This window comes from Cryptomeria japonica, chromosome 3, assembly GCF_030272615.1.
Source record: "Cryptomeria japonica chromosome 3, Sugi_1.0, whole genome shotgun sequence".
NCBI lineage: Eukaryota > Viridiplantae > Streptophyta > Pinopsida > Cupressales > Cupressaceae > Cryptomeria > Cryptomeria japonica.
The window spans coordinates 730,377,765-730,391,485 of NC_081407.1; the positions used below are offsets into that span (position 1 = coordinate 730,377,765).

General features: G+C 34.6%; 1 protein-coding gene across 2 annotated transcripts in view; it reads right to left on the minus strand.

Annotated features, from left to right (window-relative positions):
* Window positions 1-658: 658 nt before the first annotated feature.
* LOC131032476 (protein MIS12 homolog) overlaps window positions 659-13,721 on the minus strand; it is a 139,327-nt gene continuing 126,264 nt past the window's right edge. For both annotated transcript variants that reach the window (XM_057963456.2, XM_057963457.2), the window contains one exon: window positions 659-1,014. The gene's annotated coding sequence lies outside the window, so the exon portion shown is untranslated. The remainder of the gene's footprint in view (window positions 1,015-13,721) is intronic.

Below are 13,721 nucleotides of genomic sequence, written 5' to 3' on the forward strand. Positions count from 1 at the left end.
TACTTCATAAATAACCATTTAACAAGATAAATCTTAAAAAATGTTAAATATTTAAATTATATCAAGGCATATCATTTTTTAAAGGGGTAAATACTTTTGACTTGGGGTTAGGAACTGATAAGGTCACAAACAAAGGACCTCATCTCCATTCAATAATACCACCCAATTGAAGTTTAACAACTTGATGGCAAGATCAACAACACCATAACTTAACCATCACACCATGCTACTATTGGAATATCGAGAAATAAAAATTATTTATAATATGATCTCTTGAATTAGATAAATAAAATAAAATCCTCTACTTTTTAATAATATTTCACATTGAATGTTTTTTAAAATTAAATCTTTTGTGGCAATGATAGCTTTCAAATCTAATATTTTTAAATAACAAATTCTAATCATTTGGTAAAGCCTTCTCAATCTAATACAAGAGGAAATACATCACAATAAATTTTATACATAATATTTGTTTATTGAAATTAAAGATTCAATTTATTCTACTAGTGATCAAAATAAAGAAAGTTACCATACATTTATGTTTAGAAAAAAATAACTCTTCTAAATTTTAAAAAAATGCCCCTAATATTTATATGTGCTTAAAAGCTTTAAATTCAATTTCAAAATTTTATCTTTCAATGAAAAGAATTATCTTTAAGCTCAACAAACAAGCCAAAAAAAAATTGAGATTAGCTTCTTGACAAATATATTGGCCCCCATTTTATCAATAAATATTTAAATGGGAAAACAAAATTAACAATTAACCAATTAATTATTTACAATGACAATTCGTTAAACCATTGGTAAGTAGAACATTAAAAAATGTTGAGTAGCCACAATATTAAAACATAATATATCAGGTCAGAGGAGTGGAACTCAAACGATTAAGTTAATGCTGAAGCTGCATCCTCATTGGTTTGGTCTATAGTAATTTTGAATGAATTACAAGTTCTATGATCACACATGGTGATCCCTGGCGAATAAGACTTTGAAACCAAGCCCTCAGTGATTAATCTAAAAAAACAAAACATATAAAGTTACATTCAAAATTCAAAATTTGGTATATACCCAACAATTATTAAACATATCATTTATATACAACTGCATTCCTACGCAGGGAAAACTACTTAACAAAGAAACAATTTGCAAAATAAAAGACTTAAATTTGTTATGTGCTCCAAAGATAACTACTGTCTTTTCCATGAATTTGTATACGACATAAGGAATAAAATGAATAGAAAACGGTTCATAAAGAAGTGTTTGAAATTACATTTTAAAATATATAATCTTACATTTTTAAGCAATATAAAAATCATTAAGGTTGACATGATGGCTTTCCTTATCAATATTTTCATGCAAACCTTCAAACAACTTAATTTAAAATTTATTAAATCAAATTCAAATTTAATTATCACCACTCTCACATCTAGGGGATGGTTATCTCTGTGCATATGAGTTTGATTTTTGATGATGTTTGTGAGGATTTTAGATATTATTGGGCTTGTCTGTACTTACGGAATGGGTTTGACTTTTATCTTCTTCGGTTTAAACAAAGGTTTACATTCATGTCGGTTATATCATTTGAGATAAATATGGTTTTGTTTGATTTTTCACTTGGGGTTACGTAATTAGCACTTTGAGGTGTTGGTATGACTGTTATGTGGTTTCATGTTTGGTTGTGGAGATATCGGGAGAGATGATATGACAATTTTTTTTTTTAATGCATGTATGAATCATTGTGATTGTTCTTTGTTACTAAATGGTTTTCATTATAAACCACACCTTAGTTTGGGTGTTAGATTGATTGACTTGGTAATGGGTTGATCTATTTTCACATATGATATTACCCCATGCATTGGGGTTCCTAAATGTGTATGTTCTTTTTTCATAGGTTTTATAAATGAGTTGTGAAAATATTACCCCATGCAATGGGGTTCCTAAATGTGTATGTTTTTCTTCCATAGGTTTTATAAATGAGTTTGGGATTGCAATTTATGTGTTGAATATGTTATTCACACGACTTCTGATGATGTTTTGGATACCTTGGAAGTATGGATGATTGAATGTATTAACATTTGATGTAGTTGTTTTTTATTAAAATAAGCAGCAAAACAAGGGTGTTGACCCTATACAAACTCAGGTTGAACATGCCATTAATAGCAGGTTAGAAGACCAATGTTAGCAAAACAAAGACCAAAACAAACCTTTTTGCCTACGACACTGTTAGGAACATCATTACAATTGGAATCAAGACGGGATATCCCCCTAGAGCATCCATCAGGGCCTAGAGTAGATTGTTGACCAACCAACAAAGGTTGCTACAAAACAGGCACAACGTGAGTAAAATCCATAAAAATCCATAGGGCCAAAGGATGCCACATCAGTAGTAAGAGGCACGATTTCATCCTAGAAAGAGTCGTCATCATTAGCATGTGAAGAGTCATAAGAATAGGGAGCATCGATAGTCAAATGATCACCATTTGTGTCCTTTCACCAAGTAGTAGCACCTTTAGGACGCAAGAGAGAACAATTTGTACGTAAGTGATCAATTGAGAAGTATCTACAACAATGGAAGGGGAGGCCCTCATAATCCAACGAATAAGTCCATGGCCTATCCCCAACCATGAGAATCATATCCCCAAAGAGAGGCATAGAGATGTCAATGTTGATTAAAATGCGAGCAAATGTAGAATGACCCATGAAGGAAGTTGTATCACCAACCTTCAAGAAACGACCTATAGAGTTGCCAACAACCTCATAATAAGAATGCTCCCAAAAATGAAGAGGAAGATTGGGAAGACATACCCACACTGGACGCACATTGAGTGGTTTAGTAAGAGGGATAAAAGAAAACGTCTAGGGTTTGACCAAGAGATAGTTAACTCCCCAAACCACAACTTGCTCAACACCAAGTCATGATCATCAGAAGAAGCAAAGGAATCAATAAAAAACACTCAGGACAAGGTTAAAAGCTCAATGGTACCAGCAACCAACGACTTCCAAGATTTTATCACGCAATAATGTAGATTCAGGAGAGAAGGCTAGATCCCAAATCATTTGCACACCAACCCATAATGTTGGTAGAAAGCAAAATTTGCTAACACATCTTGGCCACAAACCACAATAGGGGAGGTCTTGGCACAAGGAAGAGAACGAGATTTCCCCTTAGGATGAACAACACCAATAGATTTGGCAACACAAGCAAAGCTTTGCCCACTAGCAATAGAAAAAGGTCGAGGAAGACGGATCCCACCATAGGAGGGACACTAGCACCCACCATAGGAATAGAGAGAAAAGCCCCCACATGAGTAGCAACTGGTTCAAAAGCACCACCATCCACCACCAAATCTACCAAAGAAGGCACAAGGGACAACACAACAAAAGGGCTCAAAAAACCCTGACTGAGAGTCCACGCGCACAACAAGGGCAAGTATAGTAGTTGTAGCTGCTAAAAGAGCTTGAGCCGTTGTCATCGTAGAGAGAGTTGTTGCAGCCGAAGCGGTGAGAGCCATTGTAGGCAAAGCAAGAGGCTTTTCAAAAATTAATTCCAATCGTGTGGGGCTTCTCAATTACTCAAGCCTATTTGTCACCATTGGATTTGGTGTTTGTGTTTGGATATTGTTTTGAGACAAGAATCATTCTCTCTTGTGATAGTATTGTCTCTTTGGATTGGATCTTATCAATAGTTGTCACCTTGGTTATTGTTACAAGTATCTTCATAGAGCACATGGATGTGTAAATGGTGCATGTTGGCTTTAGGGATTGACCCCTTGATTTTTCAGTTTAGTTTTGACCACTTATCCAATGTATACAAGTTGGAGAATGTTAAGAAAATGTGTGTTGCACACATTGCACTAAATTTTTTTTATTTTAATTATGTAAAATAAATATTTATTTGTGATACATCTCTGGAGATATGTTTAGACATACTAAATATTTCTTTGAGTCAACTTATAAAGTCGTAATGTCAAGTTGATTTTATATTTGATGTATGGGTTGCGCATTCAGAAAATATTTAATTTCAAGAAAAATTGGTACCAAATGGAAATATTTTTACTACCAAAAAATAAACGAGGGACAAGATTTTATAAGCTTGTGGTATTAAGCACATAGTTTATATAATACCACTTGGTGTTTTCTACAAGCTTCTTTGTGTAAAAGAGAGTGCGAGTAGTCGTTGAAGTTGATTATCCTAACCTTTCGCTTGTTAGCTAAAGTTGATTAACCTCTCCTATAAACATGTATTTGAAACATATGAGATGTGTGGTTGCATGTTTACCCATTATACTTTGACAGATGAACAATGCATCAGGGGAGCTTAATGTTGCAAGAATATCCACGGTGACTATTAGTGTATTATAATGTTTCATTGTTACAATAATATATTGAGTGTGAACAATTTGAAGGCTTATGAAAATTTATTTTAAAGATATATCTTGGGTCCTCTTGATGGTATGTTTGTCTATTCGTTTGTATATTAGATTCTAAGTGCTTGTCTACATATTTTTCTCCTAAGTTTATGTGGAAATATTGAATTGTGGCTGCAATTTTTTCTTTCAAGATGTAGATACTATTCATCTTGATGCATTTCATATAGTCATTGGGAATCCATATCTACTTGTTGGCGATGCTATTTAATGGAAAGGGCCAACAAATACAAACGGGGCTACACCAAAGAGTACTAGAGAAACTAGAAGTTTTATAGGGGCTACTCCAAACATGAAGAAAAGTATTCCTTGATTTTCCTCCATCCCTTCACCTTTACATTGTAATGTCCCCGTTTCCGAAATTTCCTATAAGCTGATTGGCTAGCAAGAGAGAACTCCAAACTTCTTGGAGAGCACAAAATTGATCATGCAATGGTTTTTTTCCATGCAAGTTTGGGAGCTCTCCAAGCTTCTTGGAGAAGAATGTTATTTTTAGACAAACACTAAGCTTAGCTCTCCAAAAAATTTTGGAGAAAAATGTTAGTTTTAGATAGTCACCAAGCTTCTTCAATTCATTGACCTAAATCCTCAATGATGTTATGTTATGGTCAAAATTTCACATTTATCTCATTTCGATGCTTTTGGCAACTTCGGCGATTTATTTAATTAATTAACTTAAGTTGTCCTAAAAGGCAAATATTAAAAAGGCATCTACAGTATAATTATTTATTTGAGTGTTTTAAGTTTTATAATGTCTCTTTCTAAGATATTTCTAATTTTTGCCATAAAACAATGATTCCAACTTAAGAGGAGAATGACATTATATTTATAAATATAAAGTTATCAAAAATGATGATTTTTTTATTATAATATTCAGATTGTAATTCAATGAATGATTTTGAAAATAGAACTTATCTTGATTTTTTGCAATAAATTTTCTTCAATATGATGGAAATGGCTTTGCGAAATATTAAGAATTAGTGATAATTTATAGATCAATAAATCCTAGCAAAATACTTAAAGTCAGTCAGTCATATTATGAATTCTCCAAAAAATACTTACAAATATGTTCCACTAGAGGCTTTTGTATCTAACTCAACAATGGCAATACCAAGGGTTTTGGTAATTAGCTTGCCAAAGAGCATGAAAAGGTTTTTGTGCTTCCAACTCTTAACCCACCCTGGAGGGTTTTTGTCTTCCTTGACCAAGACTTGGGATTTGTCCAAAATCGATAAGAGCATGAAAGGGTTTTCATCCTTCCAATTCTCGTGGACACGTAAGGAATTTCATCCTTTTGATTTGGAAGATACTACCTAGATTTCAAAAGTGATAACTTAATGTAATTGCTAGACTTGCTGATTTGATGTGTTAAGATTTATGCTTCAACAAATTTCTGCTTTATATTTATTGTTGAATGAATTGATAATTGAAATTTGAGTTTCAGGGTTGATGATTGTTTTTTTAATTCCCTCATTCCTAATTGATGATTGAAACATTTTCTATTTATATTCATTTCTTGAAGGAGTCACCATGTTTCACAAGTAAAGAGCTACCGCCCTTCATGGTTGCCTTTGGAAAATAATCATTTATTTTCCAAATTGATTGATTGCTTCGTTTATGTCCGATTGATTATTCATTGCTGATTTTTGCCTTCATCCCATGAAATGATCTCCCATTTATATCTTCTTATTAAGAGAGTCACAACCTTTCACAATTAACACCCTTGAAAGACTACAACTTTTCATTCCTAGTCACTATTTTGAAGTATTAATCTAATTTTAATTAAATCTCCTTTATTTTAGGAAACCAATGCCCTTGGTTTTCTTAATTTTATTTTATTTGAATGCCTTTATTATTTAATGAATTACTAGATTCATATCAATGAGCTATGTTGCATTTGTTCAAACTAGCATCAACTAAGCATATTGCTACCATCAAATGTGGAGTAAATGCATAACGAACAATATGTCTACATATAGGCAGAGTGATTGGATCGAATTAGAAGTCAGCCCCAACATTCAACAAACACTGTCAAATAAGTTTAACCAAGTGGCAAAGAAGTGTCAGCTGTCTTGGATTAGTTTGACCAACACTTCAAGTTGTCACATAACCTACCTAAGGTGGTTTAAACACAAGTATAGAAATACATGGGATAATTAATTATTAAATATTAAGTAAAATATATTCTACACTAAAACCACCCATTAAGCACAACTTAAGGAGTAATGTATGCACCGTTGATGATGGGTCTTGGCTACTAGCCATGTTAGGTACCCATGTACAAATTTCTCATAAAATGGAGTAAAGAAGAAAACCGAATGGGAATAAAACTCCTCTCAAAGAAAGAAATAATAAAATGTGAATGTACAAGTGAAGAAGATAGGTCATAGAAGGAAGAACTCGTGATGGCCCCTCAAGGACTACTTCTATGCACTATGTACAATGAATGTGCCCCCCTATAGGAGAGAAAGAAGAGACCATATAACCCCCTGAATAAGATGATGCTCAAATGCTCCATAGGATATCTTGTTGGAAAGAACCTCTAGATGCTCTATGTGAAGCACCTTTGAATTCTGATGCAACAAGTGATGTAGAACAAGAACAAAAGATGTGAAGTGTGGAATGTCAATGCATGCCATATGGCTACAATGCAAATTCAACATCAAGTCCTACTGAATCTTTGGATGCTCTATATGAACTATTTCCAAATTCTATGAAAGAATCGTAAAAAGGAAGAATGATGTCCCCAATTATGTCTTCCAAATTTGTAGAGTTTGAAAACATGTATGGGTATCTTGTTGTAAGGAATCACTGATGTTTATATGAAGTAGTTATGGATTCATATTATCATCAAGCGATGAGATCACAATGCATGCCATAGGAATACATTGCTCATCTCCATATCATGTGGTAGTGATGAGATCGCAATGCATTTTATACGATTTCATTGGTCATCTTTATATGATGTAGTACTCAAGGTTTGGAAGTGACAAAGGCAAAACTTCATGGAAGTGCTCAAAGGTTCGAATCAAGACAACCTTCCAAGAGGAATACTAGTAAGGGAAATGTGTAAGTGTTCATGGCACAACTCATGGAAGTGCTCATAGGCATGACTCAAGACAACCCTTGATTCAATATTAGGTGAGCTCCCCATTTTGGCACTTTATAACCTATTGATTTTTACAATGTAACAAGGTCCAATATATAGGAAATGTCAAAATATTAACTTTTACTAAAAACAGTGCAGGTACAAATCAAAAGTTATTAAACAATCAATTTCTCATAAAATTGGCCTTTTTTTGGTCCTAAAAATCAGAATAAATGCTTTGCGATGAGATCATACCTAGTATTTCAATTACTCATTGGAATCGGCATGAGATGAGCTTTCCAATGACTATTCGTAATTGAAAAACTAACACCCCATTTACAAGTTATGCAAATAAAATAAATAAATAAAATCCCTCTTATGAACTCTATGCAAAAGCCGATAACTAATCTTATTAATTACGAGAGCAGTTAGTGGTCGCATTTGAATTGGGCAATTACACAAAATAATGAAGCCTGCGTAAGAAGATGTACAACAAGTCTTTTGGCGTGTTCAAGTTGAGAGAGCTTGTTGCCACATGGCAAGAAGTTGGCACTAAGTGGGAATCTAATGCATTGTGAAACAATTACATCCTTATGCAAATAAATAGTTATTGGAGTAAAAAAAAGCTTCTTATTAGCTATGAGATATCAGCATTTCATGGGAGCTTGAAAGGACATGGATCTGAGTAGGCACATGCAAGTCAAATCACCAAACAGAACCTTGTGTGGCATGATGGTTTCTTTCACTTGCTGAAAGAGGCATAAACAACAGTGTTGCTAGAATCACATGTGAAGGACATGCAATTACTTATATAATGCACAAGGACTGTTGTTTTCCTTATATAAATCTGATCTCTTGTTTACACTATATTAGTGTATGAGAAATTCTCATTTCTTCCATACCTTCCTCCAAATGGAGCTTCTCCTTAAATTCCTTTCAAGGAATATCAATAGAAATCTCCCTTACCTTTTTGCCCAAACATTGTGTCTCTTCCAAGGTAGTCGATGCCCTTCCCATTTGTCCCCATGGACTGCCTCTTCAATTAATCATTATTGTTGCCTTTAGTTTGTCTTTGTCTAATATAATATTTGTTTACTAATTGCAATCATTGACCATATTGTAATTAATATTATTTTGAAGTTGTTCATAACTATATCAGATCTTATTATTGATAACTACCAATTGCTGCTCCACAATAATTATACAAGGAACAATAATTGTATGTGCCCTTGTATAGTAATTGTTGTGTATATATTATCCTACGCATTGGGGCTGGATTAGATCAATAGGATAGAGTAAACATCTTCTCTCTATTTGCTTTGGCTCAATTACAAAAAATTATGAAGTATTACAGATTAGGACAATTTTTTGAATTTGTCTAATTAGGATAGTGACGATGAATGTGCTAGAATCGAGGTTATGACAGTAAAGAATGTAATCATGACGGGGACATGACAGTCTGCCCTTTCCAAAATTGCTTGTTCTCATGCAATGATCACGAATTCTATTTGTAATCCACCATTTGTTGCACTACTTTGATATAAGTTATGGTTTGAATTAATACCTGTATGTTTCCTCCTTTAATTTGAATGTGAATTATAACTAATAGTGGGAGACTAACAAGATTTAATTTAAAACAAGTTTTATATCATCTTTCGGAGCAAAAGATCAAGGTCATCTTATGATAGTGATAATTGCATTTGCAAAGACCAATTAAGATTAGCCATATGTTTGCACATAGATAATCTTTGTGAGTTTTCCCATATATTAAGATGAGGATTAGGGACATGACACACATCTATGACCTTAATTGCAATGTTCTCTTCTAAATAACTTCATATCTCTTTTGGTTCACTCTTGTTATTCTCGTATTCTAGATCAACCAAAACTAGAAACCTCATGATGATAGGAATACGTTTATAGTAATCATAGATATTTATGGAATAAACATGCAAAACATGGAGCATACACATGAATATATGCAAACATGAAGCATACAGTCAAATGCAGGTATTGCTAGATCCTTTTTATTGACTAGAATGCATTCATTCATTCATCTTTACCCTGCAGGCTAGCAGGAACGATGCTCTGATACCACTTGTAATGTCCCCAAATTGGGATTAACTTGTTTGTGCCCAAAATTGGCAATTCCGACAAATATTATTACTGGCTAACTACCTTATAACCAATCATAACTTCATTTGGTCAAAATCTCGAAAGGGCACGTAAACTGCCTAACCCAACTAAGACCAAGAGCACGACACATTCAAATCATGGCAACTCGCCTTTTATCTCACAAGCAGTAGGAATGCTCAACTATGATCAATTCCATCCCTTCAAGCAGTCTAATTAGTTCGGCAGAGCGGGTGAATTGCATCTCCCTGTTTTATTCCATCCAACTCACATCTGATTGATTATGGAATAAATAAATATGTATATACATGATCTATTCATTTGAGAAAACATAGTTAGAAATAATGTTTATGAATATATATATATATAAAGACTAATGTATAAACACTTGAACATCATATCAAATACTTATATAATGCACAGGGACTGTTGCTTGCCTTATATAAATCTGATCTGTTGTTTACACTCATATATATATATATTAGTGTATGAGAAATTCTCTTTTCTTCCATACCTTCCTCCAAATGGAGCTTCTCCTTAAATTCCTTTCAAGGAAGATGAATAGACATTTGCCTTACCTTTTCACCCAAACATTGTGTCTCCTCCAAGGCAATCGTTGCCCTTTCCATTTGTCCTCAAGCGCTGCTTCTTACCATTTAACGCCATGCCCTTTCATGAAGGGACCAATGCTGATTTGTGCTACCACTTCAATTAATCATTATCGTTGCCTTTAGTTTGTCTTTGTCAAGTATAATCTTTGTTTACTAATTACAATTGCTGATCATATTGTAATTAATATTATTTTGAATGCTGTTCATAACTGCGTCAGATCTTATTAATAAATAAGAATCACTGCTCCACAATAATAATATGTGCCCTTGTACAGTAATCATTGTGTATATATTATCCTAAGCATCAGGGCTGAATTAGATAGAGAGGATAGAGTCAATATCTTCTCAGTTTGCCTTGCCTCGATTAGATTACAAAAAAATGTGAAGTCTTACGGAGTAAGACAATTTTCTGAATTTATCTAATTAGGATAGTGATGATGAATGTGTTATAGCCAGGGTTATGACAGTAAAGAATGTAATCCTGACAGGGGCATGACACAGGCTACTAGAGACGCCTATGGATAAATGAAGCAAACAAAATAATGCCCACCTCCAATGCTGAAAGTTGCATCTGGATTGCATAAAAAATTGTCAAGATGTGGCCACAATGTGGAAGAAAAGGTGTGTGGGCAGTTAGCTGCTCAGAAGGTGCTGAGATATGTTGCTTGTTCTTTGCTATTGCTGGTCGAAAAACAAGCCAATGATAGGCTTTGGTGGTATTTCGTGATCCCTAGAAAATGAAAGACTTTGTGACATCAAGCTCTAGTTAATCACCTATGTTGCATCTGATGGTCCTCCCAACACTCGGGAAGAACCTCAACACTAGTGAAGCCATTTCCATGAATTGCTACAAAATATTGTTGATCTGCCTAATGTACGCCCTTCAACAATACGACTTGGACTCATATGCCCCAGCCTTTAATGTTGCAGGCTTCAATGCAGGTTGTCGTAGATTGTGGAGTAGGACGCCACTGCTAAAGATTTAAAATTTCTGATTGCTTTTATAAACCTGTTAACTTGCAAACTGAAAATAAAATGGCATGAACCAAAAAAGGGAATAACCTTTCAAAAAGGCCAAACAGGCCAAAATCTCTATAGAAAAACTTCAATGCCTCTATACGCCAAATGCCTCCAAATAGAACCAGCAAACTATCTTAGTCTAGCTTTGATACAATGTTAGAACTAGGATGAACTAAGCATATTATTAGCATCAAATCAGGAGTAAATTCATAATGAACAATATGTTTACATATAGGTAGAGTGATTGGGTCGAATTAGAAGTAAACCCCAACACTCAATGAGTGGTGGCAAATAAGTTTCACCAAGTGGCAAAGAAGTGGCAACATGTGTCATGGATGAGTTTGACCAACTCTTCAAATTGCCACATAACCTACCTAAGGTGGCTTAAGGCCATGTGTAGATATACATGGGATAATTACTTGTTAAATAATAAAATATATTCTACACTAACAATATTTTCCAAGGGCCTCAAATTGTCTTGGTGAAGGCAAGAGGGTTGTGAGCTTATCTTAGTGAGGTCATGACATGTCACATCCCTGTATAGACCATCACAAGGATGTTGTGTCGTCAAAGAAACAATAAAATAAAAATAAAAACAAAAAAGATTGACCAATTCACATTCATGAATAATTCAGTAAGAGGAGACCGCCAAAATTAACAAGGAATGGTACAAGGGATGATAGAGAGGCGATTGTGCCACTAAGAGGCATGGCTACCCCTAAACTTGAAGCATGGAAAGAATGGATGACACTCAGGGGGTACTTCAACCTGCAACCTTCATAAAGGCACAATTTCAGTCGGTTTGAAGGCAAGAAAAAGACTGTAAATTGTGAGCAGAAGAGGTACAAATAGAGGTCAAAATGGAGCTAAGAATGAATGATGGAAGGGGTCTTCATGTTGAGTGTGGTTGTATTTGATGCGATTTAGGGCATGTCAAGTCTGTTGCAGAGAGAAAGGCATTAAAAAAAAGGCAAAAACGAAAGACATTAAAGTGGATTTGTTGGAGTAGAAGAGGATGTGATGGGGGATGAATCCATCAAAGGGAATGTGTTCTCAAGAAACATCATGATCGCAGGATATACTTTGATTCAATTAGTTGGAAATGATGTAGAAACTTTCAGGAAAATGCAAATGGATTGATGAAAAGCTCAATTCCACTACCATGGCCAACATCCTCCCTACTTGCAATGTGTAGAAGCTTTCAAACAGGATATGGACGTCTGTCAGGCATAAGGAGAGAGATTAGATTAGGAAGAAAACTATTAATTGAAAAGAACACTAACGAACAGAGGAAAAATACCATATGTTGGTAACAACAACATGGTTTCTTGTATTTTGGGCAGAAGACTATATCTTAAGTCAACAAAAAAGAGCATCATAACCACACATCAAATTAGGATAAATATCAATGGGAGGTCAAGTTGAGATCTGGATGTTCTTCTTCGAAGTTTCTCGGTATACGTTTAGCATATTAGAAGCTTAATTAAATGTTCTCCTACCTTAAGTGTTACTGAGGGGAATTGTTAAAAAACTATGATTATGGGAAAGTGTATGTTCCATAAGAGAGACCATATGACGAGAGCTATGTGTGACTTTGATCCCATTTAGCTGTGGGTACGTAGGCAATCTTTGGGCAAAGGATGCCCATGTGACATCAAGTCCGTAGGGGCAAGGTTAGTGGAGGTTGATGACCCCAAGGTTGGGGTTGTCACAAGACTTGATTAACCTTATGTGTTTAGTAGCCTTCAGTTATAGGCTGAAATGGGTATATAATGCATAATGTGCTTTTGAATATCAATTGAATGAAGTGAATGAATTGACTACCTTACAGTCAGTATTTGTTTATATGTAACTATTGAGTTGAGGACATCTTGTGCTGGATCCAAGTGATTTTTATGTGTTTGTACTTTGTGAAAGCTAACCCCATGCGTATAGAACGTTGTGTATAGACTCCTAAATTAGTGGATTGTTATACTTATCTAGATCTAGTTGACCAATAACATGAATCCTATAATGTATGACCCCAACAAGTGTGAACCTCTGTGATATTTTAGAAGAGACAAGTAGTCATTGGACCATGCCAACAATAATTGCTTGGGCTACTACAAGGGATTAGTTGGCATTCACCTAGTCCACGAAGGTGAAGATTGTCAAGGGTTATCCTAACTATGATATGATAATGGTTGCACGAGTAGTTATCCTACCATACGAGTAACAGTAACCAGATTTAATCGTAGTATCATGAGGGTTAGCAAGTAGTCACCTATAGCACAAGGGTGACTGATGCCAATTGCTACCCAAGATTGTAAAGAAGATAGCTGACAATATCACTAAAGTTAGTGGATGGTATATGTTGAAAGTTACTGCTTAGGTGGACAAACTTGTTGCCAACAACCTATAGGTGATCAAAGTTGGAATCCATCAAGCTAAATTGGTTCACTA